This window comes from Podarcis gaigeae (genome assembly GCF_964106915.1).
Source record: "Podarcis gaigeae genome assembly, chromosome: 1".
In the NCBI taxonomy this organism is placed as follows: domain Eukaryota; kingdom Metazoa; phylum Chordata; class Lepidosauria; order Squamata; family Lacertidae; genus Podarcis; species Podarcis gaigeae.
The window spans coordinates 137008964-137029773 of NC_139678.1; the positions used below are offsets into that span (position 1 = coordinate 137008964).

Genomic DNA, 20810 nt, shown 5'->3' on the forward strand with positions numbered 1-20810 from the left:
CCATCCAAGTACAGTCTGTCCCAGTTCTCAATGGGCTCATATTCAGAGAAGACCCAAGGAGGATTGAAATCCTGCGATTTCAGTGAGCACTTGAGATCTTCCGACCTTTCTTTGACATGACACCTTGAGGAATTCTTCTTTCCTCCCCATTCAAAGACCAATCCCACTCAATCCAAGTGCTCTAGCTTCTCCTTCTCCTATATACTATTCTGTACAAGAGCCTCTGTTTCCCTTGGCCTCCACCATGTCACACTTTAACACTGCCTAATTGCACGAAGTGCAAGTAGATAAATAGGTACCACTCCGGCGGGAAGGTAAACAGTGTTTCCGTGTGCTGCTCTGGTTCGCCAGAAGCGGCTTAGTCATGCTGGCCACATGACCCGGAAGCTTCCCTCGGCCAGTAAAGCGAGATGAGTGCCGCAACCCCAGGGGCAGCCACGACTGGACCTAATGGTCAGGGATCCCTTTACCTTTACCTTTACCTCATAATCTTAGAAGAAGAAATTGCAGGTTTCATTGTTTCTGAATGAAAAGTGTACATTTCCCCAATACCAAATCTAGCACAGAGAACACACAAGGGCCTGTTTTTATTTCATAACAAAAATGGAAACGTTTCTGTATTTGTAACAAAATGGACTGTCCAACTCAATTTGTAAAGGATGCATTTGAAAATCAAATGCCCATGACGATCACTGCGCAAGTGTTGTGTCGCTTTCAAGACATCAGTTTTCATCATAACACTTTTCACATGTACCCTGCTATCATGTTGGAACTAAACCACTCTGACATCTCAGCAGTGTTGATATCATTTAGCTAGCAGGAAGTTATAAAGCTGTGAATTGAGATGAATGGATTTCTAAACTGTCATCTTGTATTTCATTTTGCATAATGTACTAGGGTATCCAATTGCATTTGAAAAATATATAAAATGCTAAAGGACTGATGAGACTAGATCACTTGAATCATCCATGTTGAAATTGGAGGCAGTGAATGCTTATTAGCACCATGCTCCAGGATACAGTCTAAATTTTTAATAGCTGTTAGACATTTTGAGTACCCAACTTTGGCTGATCTTTAAAAATAGTTCTGTTTTAAATGAAAACTGAGTCTTTGAAATCAAGACCTCCTAGCATTCAGGGTATTAAACATTTTAAAATTTATTTTCCAGCTTGATTCATAACACAACTAAGACTAGGTACGGTAACTGGACTGAAATTAGTTTTCACCTTGATTCAAACACTTTCAGCCCCAGAAGGTGAAAAATTAAGATCAGTCACAGATCTGCTTCCATCATCTGAAGAACTGCACCATAGAGAGAAATTGCTAAAATCACACATTAAGGTAACAAAGTAATTCTACTTACTACAAGCTGCAGGTCCTCCACCTCGATCCCGATTTTCCTCAGTTGATTTGGGATATCCCTCCCCATTTCTTGACTGCAAAAGATGAAGACTATGTATCAAACTCCATTGCTCTGCTCTTGTCTCAGAGAAATCCACCAGGATCCCTCAACATTCTAGTCTATTCTGGAGAAAATACTCCTGTCGTCTGCGGCCAGTTTTTAAGATAGGCTGCAACTGGGGTTCCAATTGTGGCACAAGCATGCAAAAGGTCAAAAACACCAGAGGCAGATGACATGGTCTAAGACAGGTTGAGGGTCAGGTTCCACATCAAGTAAGCTGACCTGGAGCTAGAGGAGTTGGGAGTAAGTCATGTCTGTATAAGAGCTGGTGTATGGTATCAACCGATAGTATTCAGGTTGTGGGGTTAGCTGACATATTTAGACTAGAATGGCTGTGAAATTCCAAGATTTAAAAAGAAGCACAAGAGTTTTGTGTCTTTTTTTAATGCCTATCTTGATTTTTTTCCCACTGAAACAGATGAGCACCACCTGGACAACATGACCAAATATGCACCATATTGCCAATTCACATGTGTCAGGCTTTGCATACATGAGCAGTTACAGCAATTGCCAAGAAAAGTCTTCATAGCTTCCTTGCATTTAATGACAGGTGTGATGTCCCCATTTATGGGGTCCCATTTATTCCAAGGCTGGGTAATAGAGGAAATATAGCAGAGGGAACTTTTACAAAATAAATGTGCTCAGAAGCATTTGGGGTTTTTTTAAAAAATGTTTTTTTCAAGTGCACCCTCACGCCTCTAAGAGTCCTGTAAAATTGCTGTAATTGGTGAGAGCAAATTTAAGCTGCAGGGCTGTGAGTTGGGAGACCCATTTGCTTCCCTTCTGAAGGATCCCGTTTCCAATGCACAACTGCACTGCCCACTCTGGCAGTCTCTCGGTTGGATTACCTCAATGCTATATGCATGGGGCTGCCTTTGAAGACAGGTCAGAAACAGCAGACGGTGCAGAATTCAGTGGTCAGGTTGCTGACAGGGGCAAGACAGTCCAAACATGCAACCCCAATTCTAGCAGGACTGCAGTAGCAACCAATTAGTTTCTGGTCTTTGGTGTGTTTTATTTGTGCATTTTATATAATGAAGAGGCGGTGCCGGGGGGGGGGGTAATGCTTACATTTGACATCAGTACTGGACTCAGCCGGCTGCAGGGGCTGGTGGGATTGCTCACCAATCATTTCAAATTTTACATGGGCTGTTCAGAGCCCAGAAGAATGGGGACCTGGCTGGGCTAGTCTTTGGTCTGGTCCACTCGCAGGGCATAAAAGCTGGCTGGCAGTGCTGCTATCTGGTCGCCGTATTTGGGATAGGCCTGCAAATAGCTATAACTTTAAAGGGAAGGGGGAAGGAGTCCAGGAGAAGCCCTGGATCCTGGATTCAAATTACTGATGTAAGCAAAATAGCTGGAGTTGAACTTTTGTGTAGCCCTATTTAATATGATTTATGCTTTTAATTTCCTTAACATCTCTAAATTGTAAATTAATGGGTTGTGGGTGCCTTTTAGTATTACAGAACCTGAAAATAAGCTTGGGTGATTCAAGTGAGTGCTTTTACTTTGTAAAGGGAAAAATGGTTCTTTTTTATCTCTGAGAGCAATCCACATGTTGGGTAAACTGATCAATTGCTGACTAGCTCCATTCAGGCGGGCTCATTTTGTCTTCTCCCAAGATTTAATCCATCACACTGTTTTTTTCTTGTCAACACAACCAATGAACATCCACTGATAATGAAGAGCCACAAATGCTTGGAAACAAATGTAGTTCATTAGGCAGAAAGATAGCCTGGCTGTTTAGGTAGCAGTGGTGGTGCAGAGATATCTAAGAGCAGGGAAAGAGCATTTCTGGGATTATACACTAAAGAAAAATTGCCAAATGGCTATATGCATCCCTGGCATGAGTGTCAATGCAGTGGTTATAATCAGTTATGTTTTGTGTGATGATACTCTCTGGTACAAAGAACTGCCCGTGGTAGCCATTTTGTGCAGGCACTTTTTTCATTTTTTACCATTTTTGATGATGTGTTAGGCCTCAAACTTGTATGGAACGCACATCATATGATCTGAACAGGGCCGGCTCACCTACGAGGCAAGGTGAGGCAACCACCTCGGGCGGCAGGATCCACAGAGGCAGCAGCTCCCAATGTAGATCTTTATTCCCTCCTTGTTCCTGATGTAGATTCTTCCCTAGCAGGGTGGGAGATGCCATTTTGTGCTTTGTCTCAGGTGCCAAAATGTCTTGGACCAGCCCTGGATCTGAAAGCCCTAGCCAGAATTCCAGATGTTTGGGAGCTGCCTCTGTTGTCTCAGGGGTGATTAACATAGCTGTCAACTTACAGATTTGAAAATAAGGGACCAGCAGCCTTGAAAATAAGGGACCAGCAGCCAAAATAAGGGACCAGCAGCCTCACCTGTTCCAGGCATCCAGTCTTCCTGTCCTCCTGCAGGCTGGTCAAACTCATTCTGGTAGCTTCGAGAACACTGTCCAACCAACTTTGTAACCAGAGGTTCAACTGAATAGAATCTGAATCACATGCACCACAAGGCCTATGCAGCCTCAACTTAAGACGGCTCCCCGGCCTGGCTTTGCACTGTAAAGTTTGCAGCAGCACGTGCAACAAAATGGCGCCCAGCATTCAAAAAACCCCTCAGCTTGCATTAACTAGCCACACACAAGGCATGCAAGCTCCACCCCCCAGTCTTTCTTAGACTTCTTATTGGGTGAGCAACACAGCCAAGCAACACAGTTGGAGCCTCCCTCCTCCCTGGCTGGCAGGGAGGGAGGGAGAGGAGCTGCTTCCTTTGAAATTTAAGGGACATCATTTAAGGGACATCCATCAATAAGGGACAGCAGCGGGACATGGCGCTGGAATCCCTTCAAATAAGGGACACTTGACAGCTGTGGTGATTAAAAGGAACTCTGTGCAAGCTTGGAGATGCTCCCCAGCATTGCATGTTCTGGAGGCCTTGTATTAAAAATAGCTTTTGGAGCATAGCCCTCTTGAGGGTGGGTGTAAAAAATAAGCTCTGTTTGCAAGACCATCACTTAGTGAGACATACCATCTCTGGGCCTGGTGTGGCTGTGACATGCTGCCCATTTTGCTGAGGAGAGGGGAGATACAAAGCTAACCAGATACTTAGGGGCGCAGATGCTCCCCACCAAACCCAATGTACTTCAGATGTTTGTGCTGGGCTCTGCAGGTGTCATTCTTGGCCACAATTAGTGACCAGAAAGAACCGCAACAGGCAGCATCAATCGTAACCAAGGACACCTTCAGCAGAAGTAAGTAGGGTGATATCTTTCTTTTTTAATTGAACAGGACAGTTAATTGATCACGGAGGTTTTGTTAGAGATTCCATTACCATGAAAATGTGCATCTGTGTCACCCAGGAATGCTTGCTTGCTGCTTAATAGAGCTACTTAAAGGGGCAGTCCATTAATACTGCAATGTGATTTCCTGACATCACCATTACCAATCAGAGCTTCCTTGGATGTCAAAATATGCTATTCCAGTGGAATAAGAACAATGCAAAACCCAGCAATTTTAGCTACCTACTACCATCACCTGGTGCTGGCTCGCCAGAGCAGCTTTGTCACACTGGCCATGTGACCCAGAAGTGTCTCCGGACAGCGCTGGCCCCCGGCCTCTTAAGTGAAATGGACGCACAACCCTAGAGTCAGACACAACTGGCCCGTACAGGCAGGGGTACCTTTACCTTTACCATCACCTTCTATTCTAGGCTCTTTAGTAGGTTGCAAGTCTCAAGCAAAGCACAAGATGGATGGTTGACCTGGTGCTCTCTGGATGAAGCAGTCAGACGCAGATCACATTGTGTGCCAAAAATCAGTACAGTACACAAGCAAGGCAAAGGCTGGAGGCACAGCAGGTGCAAGGCAGAGCTACATAAGCTATGTTGTTGACCCAACAAGTGACAAGCTCCCTCGGTGACAGTGCCAGCTCAGATCCAGCTGGAGTATCTGATGGCTCCTGAATGGGCAGAGGATCTGACCAGTAGGAGTGTCGTAGGAGGCTTATCCTCATCCCTGAGCTTGGTGGCGCTGGAGGAGAAAATAGGGACATTTCAGGATCAAATCAGAAGCTGGGATGGATTTTGTAATTCCGGGACTATCCCTGGAAAATAGGGACACGGGGGGGGTATGTATTTAATCATCCAAAACTTCCACCTGAAACCATAAAGCTTGAACCAGACCCTCTACAATTAATTACAGCAGTGCCTGGGGAACGGTAGAGGGGACAAGTCTCTGTGCCTTTCTGCCCTAGCAACTGTACACAAATAACCCAAACATAATTTCTGCTCCAGAGGATTTTTGCACATCAGATGCAGCACTAGAACAGCGGTGTGATAAAATAAACAGATGGAAGGGGAGCATAAGGTAACCAGGAGGCAATTATGATTCACATTGTAAGCAGTCGCAAGACAACAGATGCTGAGACATCGCTCTTACAGATGAAACCGGCGCAGGAATGGTGCAAGGACAGCCCATACTGTCATTCCTCTCCCACAAACCTTTATTCACATTGCTGATATACTGAATACATAATCCTACAAGGTATTGTGAATGTTCTTTTACTGGTCCTCCTTAAATGATGCATGCCTAAAGAAAGCAGGGGCATCTCAGGTTCCCTACTGATCACAGTGGGACACACAGAGGTGGCCCTTCTAGCTGGGCCTTTATCAGCCAACCCTGAGCTGTAGTTCTCTTACATGGTTTTTTATAACCCACATCCTTCATGCATACCCCTTCGGGGCCTGCACTCTTGAAAGCAAGGCTCAGTTCAAACTCCTCAGTGTTTTTGTGCCCCTTTCTTTGGGCAATTCCATTGTTAACAACAATTCCACATGGTTAACAATCCCATCCAACCATTTTGGGTTGCCAACAGGATTTACTGGCTCCAATTATCTGCTCCCCACCCACATGCAGAAATCTATTGACCATAACTGGTGCTTATCTCTCTATATAATAAAAATATAATAATGTCATCACACAGTCCCCATTGGTCGATTTGTAGTGCCCCATCACAAGCCTGGATTCACATAAAGTAGGGGCTGGATAGAGAAATAAAAGTGAAGGCATGTTGTACAACAGCAGTGGCCAAGGCATGGGAGCAAGAAGGGAGGAGCACAGAGGGGGAAAGTGATGGTTTAAAACAATGGCAGAGGTTTGAGCGAAGTACTGGGAAATATCTGCAGGATCCACATCCTTTATGTTGCTCACGTGAAGTAGCTGAGGAATGGAAGAGGAGGAAGAATAAGGGGGTGCAGTGAGGGGGGAGGATCACTGAAAGGAAAGAAGTGGCTTTTTAAAACAATGGCAGAAGTTTGAGCAAAATGGGTGTGTCAGTAAGCCTGGGTGGCACAGGCTGATGCACAGGAAAGGAAATTTTCCTTCTGTAAACGTCATTAAGTAAATATATCCTAGTCATAGTTTCTAGTTTCTAGCTTAATTTTCCACCTTTATTCTCAACACAACATTTTTAATCAGTATCTTACACATATTTCTATTTGCCAGTGAATTAGAAAGAGCTAACAAAGTGCTAATTTTTTTTGGGGGGGGGTGTTCTGCAATTCTGCTGACTAAGGATGTTGGGATGATGATATTAACAATCATGTCTTGAGTCCTGCAGTACTAACAGATGAAGGTCCCAATGGCTTGGAAAACAGCAACATATGTTGCAGTCATTAATGGCTTTTTTGCCTGGGTTTAGCAGCAAGGGAGGCTGACACAACCGATTTGCTTTACCCTCAACAGGAGAGAGAGTAATTATGGAAGAGTATTGTATTTAGAAGCCTGTATTAGAAGGAACAAAAAATGAGTTCATCTCCAACCACATAACACGTCCCCTATAATTCAGTGCACATTCTTTTTCAGCACAAAACATGCTTTGCTAATTATTGCTAGTTGTGTCCCGCTTCCGGTGGCGATTTAATGAACAAATTCAGCAAATGTGAGATAATATGAGTCCTCTGTTCCTACCTGCCCACACCCAACACTAATACAACAAATCAAAATATGCAAACTAGAGACAAAATAGAATTATTTCACAGACATAAAACTTACAAGTTACATGAACTTGAAATCTGAATCTCACAATTTAATTTAAAAAAATTATGAACTTTAAAGGCCATTTTAGTTATTTTAAACACTAATATGCCAGTTTTCCAACATGTCTACAAGATGGCTTCTAAAAAGGTCCCAAAAAGATATAAGGACAGACAGTATTTAAGCAACATGAATCCCAGTCCTTGTGGAACTGTTTGGGCAAAACCACCTCTTTTCAATGGCCCTGGAAGAACACCAGCAGACACTGCTGTCAATGAATCAAATGGCTGTATATGCTGCCATCTGTTGACATTGACTAAAGTTTCCTAAACCCACCAACTAAAGTTTCTATCTTCAAATAGGAGCACTTTGATTGACAGAGAATCTAGCAAAACCATCACAGTGAGTGACAGATTGTCCACATCTGGGAGGTTGGAGCCTGAAACATAACAGGTTTCAAACCACCTGGGAAAAACTCCACTGACAAAATGACAGTCAGAGGGAGAGATCTCTTCTCCTCATGATCACCAACTCATGGACCAATCTTGAGCCTGGCACAATGCGATTCCATTCCAAAGGGATTTGTTTGCAAGATTAACGTTTGCCTAGCAGAAGAGTACTTCACCCATAGAATAAAAATTTATCAGTGCTCAGCAGAGGATAATTTGGCTTGGAATCCATTTCCCAAATAATTAACACCTGCCCTTGGGTTGTGGACAAAAGGATTTTGTATTCATTTTGTTGACAGACCGATTTGAGAGCACCGAGGCAATGCTGTTTGACAATTGCTGCACATACTTCATTTTGCGGAGGAAATGCATTCTGCTATCTGTCCAATCAATTATGCAGACAAAATGAATTTCATCATAATTCTGTCAACAAAATGCTAACTTGCTTTAAATTATTCGTTTGGCAAAATAAATTAACTTAAAATCCCTTTGTCCACAAAATAGATTTAAGCATTTAGGGAAGTCTTGTAAATAGTCTCTTCTGTTAGTTTAGTGTGTGTAATGCAAATCTATGGCTTAACTGATCCTCCCTCTTTCCGAAGGGAAGGGCTGCCTCTGGCTGCTCCAGCCTTGCTCTGCACTCTAAGGTCAGGCTAACATCCAGGGAGTTTATCCAGAGGGGGGGGGGGCAGATAACAATAACATGGAGTGGCTGGGCCGTGCAATGGGATCCGTTTCCCCCCTGACCCTCCCCCACCCTCCCCATTCTTATTTAATCCCAAGCAATTGGCAAACAGAGCTTGACACGAGGTATAATGGTAGCGTTCCCTGGCCAATCACCCTGCCAGTCATTCAAACAGGAGTGCTGGATCCTTGGAGTACTAGTCTGACAAGGAGTTTCTTGGACAAAGCTGAGCATGAAAGAGCAGCTTAATGAAAGACTGCTGTGCGAATGTCCTTGCGAGCTTTATGTTAATGTGAAAGAGAGCCTCACTTCTGTCCTTTTAAATCAATTTTGTTCAAAAGAAGGGCTTATCCAGGCGATTTTTGGAAATTCAAACATTACCCGTAGAGTTATAGCTACATGTCTATAGAGAGTGGGCATGGGCAAAGCCAAGGGGGGCAGTTGCCCCCCTTAGATCAAATAAAATAATAGAAATACTTAACTAATGAACCAATCACATTGGTTCTGCCCCCCCCCAAAAAAGTCCTCCCCCCAACCAGGTCCTGCTTCCCCTAACTAAAATCCTGGCTGTGCTCATGGTAGTGGGGTAACCTTGCACATTTCTTTTTCTTTTTGGTTAGCAATGGGTGGCGGAGGGATAGATTTGGTACAGATGCTCCAGTTGCTGACCCATCCCACTCTATACTAGTTCACTGCTGTTCCATTTTAAAGAATTAGAGGAGTGCTGCACTACTTGATTAGTACGGTAGGGACTGCTGAACCACGAAGGAAGAAACAGTAGGCCACAAAATGGCCTGTGAATGACCAAAAGGATACCATGCTGCTCATCATCAGTGATGCCACGGTCACTAGCCAATAGGGGCCATGAAACTAGCATAACTGCATTGACCTAGGAGGGAAGGGAAATCTTATTTCCAAAGCAGCCTAAAGCCAGAATAAACATTGCACTGCTGTGAATGGCACTGCTGTGTGTGTTTTGCTTTTGTTTCTTAAGGGCCCTCCTGCCCCCTGCTTTATTATACATTGTCAACACAGCCTGAAACTGTGTCACGCAGGGGGAAATATAAAGGATTACTTGGCCCTTGCTGTCACTGAGGGAGTAAAGCCAGGTTTGGATCGTACCATTTCAAATTGCTGATAGAGAACCATAGACTGAATGCTCCTCTGCACGAGGACCCGGGAGAGGGCATCCTAAACACAAAAGCCTAGTCAGCAGGGAGAAGGCTAAGCTAGAACCCCCCCCCCGCCGCCGCCGCCCAGCCAGGCACAGTGTTGGTGAGCACAAGAAATATTTAAATAATCTGCACCTCAACTTGTAATCCGGCAAGGTAAAGCTCATACCCACATTTACCACATCAGTGGAAACTAGGCACCTCTCTCTCGATTGCCTGCATGTAATGGAACAAGAATATCTTGTCTCTAGCGGTCCTGAAAGGCCTGCCTCTTTGGCCATTTTCTCACCTTGCTCCTGATCACTACCACTTCGTCTAGTTGTCATTGTGCCCCAGACTGACCACTGTTTTGCTGCTGTGGTGAAGTATAAGATGAAGCTATGAGGAATGTCTTCTTTTAGGATTCACCTGCCAGGCAATATGAGTTTCTTAACAGTGCTTCTACAAAACATATTTATTGGTATTTCACAAACAACCCACAGACAATTTTAGGCCAACCAACTAGCATGGTTTGCTGGACATATAAACCTAATATAGATTGGCTATTTTTAAACTATGATGTGTTATATGTGGTTTGTTTGTTTGTTTAATTATTATTTGATTCTTATACCTGTGGTTAAACAGGAACTGTAATTGCGTGTTGTGCTTAAATGATGTTGGTGTGCAGTAAGTACTAGACTAGAAGGTATATATGCATTTATTTCAGTATTTTATGCAAATTTTCATGTGTGGCCTGAATGGAAGCATAATACTGTATTTGTCCAGACAAGGAAAGTTAACATGTACTATGAAAATAGACTGAAATTTTGGGAGTAGGGCTTTTGATTAAGAGACATTCTGGATTACTGTTTTTTTTAAGGAGTTGCACATAGGGAGAATGCAAGGGGACATAAATAAGAGAAAATGTATATGGAACTGAACATCACAATGTTCACAAGAAAGGAGGAGGCTGGTAAATGGTGATCCATTATTATGCCTGAAACAGAATTACATATTCATGAATTCCAAGGTAATGTATTATATTTCTCTCTTGCTTAGTTAATAAATCACTACTCGATTACAAAGGATCTAGATGGAAGAGGAGCCTTTCTAGAAAGCTGCTTTGGCAGATGAGCAACAGATTTGTGAAGAATTCTATTCTCTGACCATGTTTGGTTGTGTAAAATTGAAAGGGGGAAGAGTAATGTGGTACTGGCTGATTTTAGCTAAGCCTTGCAGACAATTCTAGCAGCAGATAACTATCCCCGATGGAGTGAGGTTGTAGGTCTTTGCTTGGCTTGATTTTCATTATCCCTCCCTGACAGCCAGCAGAATGTCTATTAACAAGTGCAAAGAAGGTTATGAAAGAGCCATGCAAACCACACTGATCTTGAGCTAGTAGGTCTGTCTGTTTGATCTATGAAAAATGTGCACTTGCACAATACATTTAGAGTTGTCCAATCCATCAGATAGATCCTTCAAGGGTCATCGCTCTCAAAAGAACGTAACGGATTCAGGAACAGGAAGAAGGAAATAAAGGTTCATTCTAAAGCTGAACTATAAATAAGTAATTCTACTTACTTTGGCTACAGAATCGTACTTCCTCCTTCCTTCCATTGCTCTGAAGATATAGATACAGATATCTACAGATATAGAAAAAACGCTATGAAAATGCTATTAAAAACATTATAAAAATATAGATGCAATTTGCCATTGAGCTCTACAGCGCCATCTGGTGCCACATTTTTATAACACACCTACAACGTTATAATAGCAGCTGTGTAGCTGAGTCCTGAGATGTTTTTTCCTGATTCAAAGCTACAAAAGATAAAGACTCTGATGCAGATTTATTTTTCAAAGAACTCTAGTTAAGTCCCTAAAATAAATTCAACAGTGTGCTTATAACAAGCACAGATGTTGGTCCCATATAGGTCCGGTCCCAAGAAATTAGACCAAAAGCTCATCATTAGTCATGCGTATTAATATCTGTAGGCTTACTCTGAGTACAAATAGCATTGACTACGACCCTATATATTTTTAAAAGTTCTTTTTCAAATCTGTTCAAATATGCTTTGTTGAAGCAATTGTATCCTCTTAAGATGAATAACTAACAAATAGGCCATCTTAAGCAGAGCACCTTCTAGTGACCAAACAAGAGAATGAAATTCCATTCTTGCTAGATCTAATTAAATATTGCATTGTGGTATTTAAATCTACATTAAAGCCATTAATATAACTGAAATTCATCCGTTGAGTTTTAACTCTTCAGAGATACACCACTGTCCAGTTTTTACAGTGGTGCATTCCCTATGTTTAACTACATAAAATTAGTCTTTAATAAAGCAGCCCCTTAGTCGGCCATAACAACCTTATCTTTCATATACAGCAAAACACACTGGAAAACAAATGGTGATTCATTGTTTTTGTGTCTGAAAACTCTAATAGCACTCTAGTGGATTCAGCTAAAACTTTGCCTAACAATTACATCTATGACAGTTCCATTTATCTACTATTTCAGCAGCTTTAATTTGCACCGCTGCATACTGCCTAATGGTTCTGCAATTTTTGGTAAGGGCAGGATTATGTGTATGTGTTTGTGGGTTATACTGAATAATCTGAAAGTTACATTTTAATAAATTGCTTTATAATTAATTACACTAATTAAATGGCTACTGGCAGGTATTAGTAATGGGACACCATTTCAATCTTTGTGCAGGGAAATTAAACCATAGAGGAACAAGAGCGAATGAGAAGTGGTATTACAGGTTCAAGAGTGACAAATGGTTACTCAATCTAAAAAGCAGTTAAATAAAAGTACTTGGATGGCTGGTCATTTAATGCCATTGACTTTGTTGGTACAAAAGAATCATATGGCCGCTTTTCAACATACGTTCACATTTTTGCCAACAGACAACAGGCTTTTTCAGTCAAGACTTTTCCTGCCTTGTGCACGGTGCTTTTCTGTCTGCGCACCACCATCATTGTTACGATTAGTACAGCCATTCCTTTTACTACTTTTGCAATAGCAGAATGCCTATACTAAAAAACCAAAATATTTGTTGCACCCCAATGAAATATATACCAATGGCAAATAATACAGTAGTAGCAGTGGCAGCAGATGCACTGAGTTGCACCCAACAGGGGGCGGGCATCACGTATGCATGGTGTCAAACTCGGTCTGCCACCCCCCTCCAATGGGGGGCAAAGCATCCCTGGGACAGAGTGCTAGAGAACTATCCAAGAAGGAACTCTGGCAATTCTCAAATGGACACAAGGACACTTTGACATGTTCCCTTCTTTTTAAATGAATACGGAATCATTTCAGAAAAGAAGGAAATGATTGCTGCCTAGGGTTCTACTTACAACTCTTACAACTCATCCCTGTGTTAAAATAGGTGCACTGATTGCCATTGCTAATTTGTTTCTGGGTCGAATTCAAGGTGCTCACACTTGTGTTCAAAGTCTTAAATGACTCAGGTCCCAAATATTTGTCCGACCACCTGCGACACTCTCAGGTGTTGAGATCAGTAGAAGGAGCCCTCTTGGCAGTTCCACTGTCCTCAGAGGTTTGGCAGGGTGGCCCAGCAGTGGGCAGTCCCTAGGTTGTGGCAGCCCCTCCCCACAGAGGCAGGTCTGCCCCCTGCTTGATACCCTTTCCATCCCAAGCTCAGTACCCTGACCTATTTCTTGTAGAACTCTGACTCACTACAGTTAAAGAAAAAGATCCACCCTTGTTTCTAAACTGATGTCTTCTGATGTCATCACATTCCACAGGTGTCCAGTGTTCCTTGTGTTCTAGAGGCAGTTATTGAGCTCTGTGATTTGATCTCACGAGGACAGGGCTTAGGTGCCCATTCAGGTCAAAACCCAAACGCACCACAATTCCTGTTCAGCAAAGCACCTACCCTCATCCTTTTGGAACTGGGCAGCGGCCTTCTCCTGTGCTGAGGGGGACTTGAGTTCAGGCCAGGCCAGTCCTGTTTTCCTTCCTATATATTTTGGGACAAACTACGCCAGCCTCCCCCAACTGGGTGCCCTCCAGATGTTGGGGAGCACAACTCCCATAAACCCCAGACACTTTTAATATTCAGTTTAAGGCTCTTGCACTGGAAACAAGATCAAATTTCCATGTATGCCTCCTGGCCAACCAGAGCTGTTTTAAGTTACGAATGACACAAGGCCTTTGAACTAGAGAGCCACACCTTATTGAAAGACTAAATAAAACCTGGGTTGGAACTTCAGATTCTATCATGATAGAACTGCTAAGAAAATACAGAATGGATTTGTGAGCATTGCAAACCGCACAAGCAAAGAAGCTCGTATGAGCGTCTAAATTCAAAATCCAGGCAAACAGAATATGTTGAGTGTTGATCTAAGCATATCCCTTTGCTATGTACTCATACCATATATTATTTATTTGAGGAATTTATATACCACCTTAAAGACCAACTAAGTCAGTTCTTGGTATGAGCTTTCGTGTGCATGCACACTTCTTCGAAAGCTCATACCAAGAACTGACTTAGTTGGTCTTTAAGGTGCTACTGGAAGGAATTTTTTTTGTTTTGACTATGGCAGACCAACACGGCTACCTATCTGTAACTTATATACCACCTATCAGGGCAAAGCCCTTCCAGAGAAGCTTGCAAAAACTGGTAAACAACAATTTTAAAATAGGGAATACACAAAAACAGCCTAATTTCAATCTAAAAAAAGTAACAGTTTAAACATGCAGCACACAATACCTCAATCCAGCACATACTGAAACAAAGGTTAAGATCTGTTTTAAAAAGACCTATACGAGGTCATCATAACTCTTTGGGGAGCTGCAGAAATGTTGGGCCACCACTGAAAAGGCCCGGTCTCAAGCACCCACCAGCCATGCATGCAATTCCTACAGGAAAAAGCAGGTCTCTCCGTAGTTTTCAATACTGGATCTCAAAGCAGCTGTCTTATTACAAAAGAATTTCAGAAACAGACTGGAAAGAGAAGTTGCTGAATTACAACTTATTACTAAATTGAAAACTATGGAGAGACCTGGTCTGAATAGAGATATTGGATTCTTGTCTCATTACACATGCTAAAACTATTTTTGGTTATCTGCATACTATCCCTTGCTTTTTCCTGTAGGACTAATTGCAGTCGTTAACAGTCATCAACAGGTTTACCATACCCGCTAAGTCAATCACCCATCTCCTACCACCCATCAGAGTAATACCCCTCCTCACCCTCCCACTATATATAAGGGTCTGGTGACTTCTCTTTCAGTGTATCTGAAGAAGTGTGCATGCACACGAAAGCTCATACCTAGAACAAACATAGTTGGTCTCTAAGGTGCTACTGGACCAATTTTTATTTTTATTTCTAGAAAGAGAAAGAGGGAGGGAGAGGAAGATGATGGATAGGAAACACTTAAGAGGCATAAGGAGCCCCTTTTGGGGGCCCTGGTGCTGCTGGATTAACAGCCCCCCCCCAAATCTGGAATGCGCAGCGGCTCTTCTTCTCTCCTTCTGTTGCAGCTCAGCAGCGGAGCATCCGCTTTGCATGCAAAAGGTTTGATCCCCAGTGGCACCTCCAGGTGGGGCTGGGAAGGTCCCCTTCCTGAAACCCTGGAGAGCTGCTGCCAGCCTGTGTAGTCAATATTGAGATCAATCCATCAGTGGTCTGAGCTTGGGCAGCTTCCCATGTTCCCTTTACATTGCTTAGTTTTTTTTATTGAAAGAGCCAGCAAAAAGGTAAGAAAATCCCAGCTGGACCTCGCCAAAGGCCATCTAACATTTATGCAGGAATTAAAGGGTTTGGGGGCAAATGAGCTGAACTCTTGTTTAGGGGTCCCTCTAACCTGACATCCGAGCTGTGGGGAGACTACAGAGCAACATGGGGGGGGGGCAAAATTAAGGGTGTTGCTCTGGCTCACTGTCAGTTGTGAGCTTTCTTGCTTGAGAGCTGCCTTTCCCTTGGAGGCTGTCTGCCCCCTGCCCAAGCCCTGTTAGCCTTGTGTTGCCCTGTGGCGTGGAGTTCCAGAGATGAACTCTGTGCTGACAACTCCCCTGCTGCAGCTCTTTCACTGCAGGGATCTTTTGCTGCCGTGCTGCCCATGTTTTTACTTTTTGCTGTTTTTTTCTGCTGCTTTCCATTGTTTTATTGCATTTTAAATTGTTTTTGTTATAATGCTTATTTTAAACTATTATAAACCATCTTGCGCTGGCCTCTGCTTAGGAAGTCTAGATATACATGTTAGCATTAGGTATTACACAAACATGCAAAATGGAGCAAATCATAATTGATTCTGAACTCCCATTTCAGGTCGTGTAAGCTCTGCAAGGAGAAACCTGAGGACAACAGCAGCAGAAGACGTTGCTCCCAAATTAAACTATGTCCCCCAGCTTAGATGTATTTGTATGCCATCAACAAACTGGATTTGAAGGGCAAAGTTTAATTTTTTCCAAAGCACCCAACAGGCCATTGGTTTCACCCACTAGTCAGATGGTTCCCTGCAATTGTCAAAGGGATATGCAGTTCTGTATTTCTTCCTGTACAAATGTGATAGCTACAAATGAGAAGAAAAATGTTGCTCTTGATCTAAACCAAGACCGTTGCTGATTTCTATTCTTAGTGAATCAATACTAATCAAGCATAATTATCAACTCAGAACAGCTGCAAGCCATCAGGCGGGGCTTGATTCAATTGCACTTTCGTGATGACACTGTAAGTCAATACATTCTGCAGACATTCTTTATTAAAGAAAGAAAAATCTAAGTTTGGGACAGGAATGTCATAGGGAATACATTTACAAGACAGGGCTTTCCATATACACAACGGCACAGTATGGGACTAGTCAACCAATATAGGATATTTATCACTGTCAATTTCAGTTCTGCTACCATAAGTCTTTTCAAATGTATTGCGGAACAGGTTGTATTTCTTATGTTACTGTTCTCTGTCTGAGACAGAGAGATAAATGTTAAACAGACATGAATGGAAACAGAGATTGGGGCACCTAAAACGTGCAACAGGATTGCCATTTCCACCAGTTCCTCATCAATCAGCTGTTTGCCACAGTAGTCCAGCAGACCAAGGGCCAAAGTAGATGTTACACTAAAGTGTCAAGAGAAACCATGTCAGGCTTTCTTTAAAACAGCATCATCATACTGGGGGGTTGTCAGTGGGCAGGGGTGCTGACTTGGGCCCCACACAGTGGGTACCCAGCACCCCACAGTCCTTCTGTGGACTGGCAGATTTTCACTTAAATTAAAATATGCAGAAGATAGCTACATATATGTCCTGTGTAACATCTAGTTTGACCTGTGTTCCCAAAAGCGATTTACATCACTGCTAATGTATCTCACACAGTGCAATTCTATATGTCTACCCAGAAGTAAGTACCATAAAATTCAATGAGGCTTACTCACAGGAAACTGGGTATAAAATTCCAGTTCCAATGTGTCAGGGAACTGCAACCCAGTTCTGGAGGATTGATTTCTGGAGCATCAGCATATGAACTGCACATAGTACCAATGTGCATAAAATATCATTATCTGTTTGCAGGTACAGGATTTAAGGAAAACACAAAACACAACATGGACAAAGTATAGACTGCAATGTACCTGGGGCAGGAAACAGAAAATAAAGATTGCCCCGGGGGGGGGGGGGGAGAGAGAAGAATACATTTGGAGAGTATGGTTGAAGTGATAAAGAACTCTCACTGGTGATACTGCTCACAATGCCTGTCTGCACAAACTCTAAATTTTATATTATATTAGAGAAATATAGGTAGAGAACAGCTTCCCACCTTGCTAACAAAAGGAATCACATATGAGCCATGAAATATCTTCACCTTGGAGCATCATAGCCAAGGACTTCTGTACAATGAACAATCAATATCACCTTGTGCTTCTTGGATTCTATTCTTATTCTGAGGGTGAGCAGATGATCTTTAGCATGCAGTAATGGGAGCTGGGTGATGTTATTTCAACATTTACCAATCACAGAATTCCAGGGAGAATAATTATATGAAATAGACCTTAGTTTGCCCATCAGTAATTTGCTGAGTTTGCCATCTCAGCAATATTTGAATATGTCACATTCCTTTTGTATTGCAGTCAACCTGACAACCATGTGGAAGCAAATGTCAGAAACTCCAAGAAAATGAAGGCATTCATTGGCCTCATTAGCTGCAGAAATATAATGAAATAAGCCCTACATAAAAACAAACAAATAGGAACAAAATGAATAGTGACATCGACAAGCAAAGTCAGAGTATGAAAGAAGACCAAGCCTGAAATGCCAATTAGAATACAATTAACACCTAATGTCAAGACACAGAAGCCATATTTATACAACACGGGTCTTGTGTTCAAATGTTCACAGGAGCAGGATTACACCCACTGCCCCCTTTTCCACATGTTCATTGTAATCCATAGCCTATCAGAATTTATGATGGATGCATGGAGGTTAGTCTGGGCCAATGGGCACAATCCCAATTCCTTCATGTGTCTTCATACAGCATGCATATGATGCCCAAACAGGTCATGGTAAGTGACACCTCCCCACAGTGTGTATATAATCACTTTGTAGGTAATGAGGATTGCCCTTCCCAGTTGGTAGGACTATACATACAACCAGTTTACCAATTGGTGACAAGCGAACTATGGCAAAATGGATCAGAGCAGTACCACATCCTTTGTGCTGCAAAATATTATTGCCCCTCTTCCATCAGCTGAGCTGCTGAGATGTGCAGAAAGGCATATCCCACTGACTGTAGTGACTAGGCAAATTATATTTGTTGTTGTTTAGTCGTGTCCGACTCTTCGTGACCCCCTGGACCAGAGCACGCCAGGCACTCCTGTCTTCCACTGCCTCCCGCAGTTTGGTCAAACTCATGCTGGTAGCTCCAAGAACACTGTCCAACCATCTCGTCCTCTGTCGTCCCCTTCTCCTTGTGCCCTCCATCTTTCCCAACACCAGGGTCTTTTCCAGGGAGTCGTCTCTTCTCATGAGGTGGCCAAAGTATTGGAGCCTCAGCTTCAGGATCTGTCCTTCCAGTGAGCACTCAGGGCTGATTTCCTTCAGAATGGAGAGGTCTGATCTAAAAATAGCCCAGAAATGGCTTTTGGGGGACGATTTTGGCAAAATTAAAAAAACCAACTCAACTTTTTTTCACTGTTTGAAATATGGTACCCCTAACAAACTGTTGAAATTCTGGCTTCTGCACTGAAGAATTAGAAAAATCCTTACAGACTTATTTGATTGTGATGAGTCCGTATCTGGACCACACCTTTTTTGCTCGTACCAAATACTTCCAGCCACATATATTTGTCGGCATCTCCGTTATGACCAGGCTTCTTCAGTATCATCTACCTGATATCCTGTTGTCATCAGTGTGTCTACAGGGTTAGCATCCATCAGGTTCAGTTTGGTTAACACATCAGCAATTTTCTGTGACTGGTCTACTAAAATATTACCATCTTGGTCTCTCTCTATTTCCAGATATAGGTAGTTGGTTACCTCACCAAGATCCTTCATGTCAAAGTGCTCTTTCAGTAGAGCTAGGGCGCTATTGTACATCTTGACATCCTTCCAAAAGAAAAGAATATCATCAACATAAAATAAGCAGTACAGCTTCTTTTGCCCTTCCTCTTTGACAAATACACATGGATCAGCTTTACCTTGCTGAAAACCTAGAGAAAACAACACTTCAGTGAGTTTAGACTGCCAGCATCGTGCACTTTGTTTGAGACTGTATAGGGACTTCTGTGACTGGTCTACTAAAATATTACCATCTTGGTCTCTCTCTATTTCCAGATATAGGTAGTTGGTTACCTCACCAAGATCCTTCATGTCAAAGTGCTCTTTCAGTAGAGCTAGGGCGCTATTGTACATCTTGACATCCTTCCAAAAGAAAAGAATATCATCAACATAAAATAAGCAATACAGCTTCTTTTGCCCTTCCTCTTTGACAAATACACATGGATCAGCTTTACCTTGCTGAAAACCTAGAGAAAACAACACTTCAGTGAGTTTAGACTGCCAGCATCGTGCACTTTGTTTGAGACTGTATAGGGACTTCTTCAGAGAACAAACAAATCCCTGTTTTACCTGTACGCCATCAGGTGGAAGCATATAAAGTGATTCAGCTAAGGTTTCGTACAAAAATGCTGTATTCACATTGTGATGAGAAACATGTAGATTCTCTTCTGCAGCAAGTTTGAGCATAAGCCTAATGCTCTCATATCTCATGGTGGGTAAGTAGGTCTCATGATAGTCTTCTCCTGGTATCTGTGAAAAACCTCTGGCTACCAATCTGGCTTTGTGTCTGACTATCTTGCCATTTTGGTCTGTCTTTGCTTTGACGACCCATTTGCTGTCAAGCAGTTTCATCCCTGGAACTGTTCGAACTAGCTCCCATGTTTTGTTCCTCTCTATGGTGAACAGTGGTTCCTCCAATTCTCGATCACAGCCTTCAGAGGGTCGCAAAGAAGCCTTAGCACTCTTGAAATCCTCTGAACCATCCGAGTCAGTTTCAGAATCAGAATCAGAACCTTCATCAGTGGGTGTGGGGTTTTGCTGTTGTTTATCCTCAGTCTCTTCACTGTCATCAGGATAACATTGGAAAATTCCCACATTCTCCCCCCATTTGGCATTGTACTCAACTTCTAGTGAGCCTAACTGGGTTAGAGTCAGTCATCATTACTCTGTAAGAACCTTTCTGATATCCTAGAAAGATACCATGCAAACCATGTTTGCCTAACTTGGAGATTTGTGGTGTGTAAACCCACATGTCAGAACCAAAAATTATCAAGTGCTTGATGTATGGTTTCTTGCTAAACATCTTTTCATAGGGGGTACAACCAATTGGTGATGATAATCTGTGATTATAAGTATAAATAAAACAGCCAAGCGCTTCTGCCCAATAACTCTCTGGAAGATTGGCATCATGCAGCAAGGTTTTCAAGCCTTGAAGCTAAGTTTGGTTTACCCTTTCACCAGGTCCATTCACCCAAGGAGACTGTGGACTTGAAAGGTGTTGCAAGTAAGGTCTCTGGTATTAGTT

At 42.6% G+C, this 20810-nt stretch overlaps 1 long non-coding RNA gene across 2 annotated transcripts in view; it reads right to left on the reverse strand.

Annotated features, from left to right (window-relative positions):
- Window positions 1-20810, reverse strand: part of LOC310833197 — a 61974-nt gene that overhangs the window by 12532 nt on the left and 28632 nt on the right. Inside the window, exons 4-6 of one of the 2 annotated variants that reach the window (XR_014558583.1) lie at window positions 11342-11403; window positions 10071-10189; window positions 1364-1436 (exon numbers count right to left, since the gene is read on the reverse strand). This is a non-coding gene — a long non-coding RNA (uncharacterized lncRNA). Of the gene's footprint in view, window positions 1-1363; window positions 1437-10070; window positions 10190-11341; window positions 11404-20810 lie in introns of those variants that run through there. The other variant, XR_014558582.1, reaches the window with a different exon arrangement.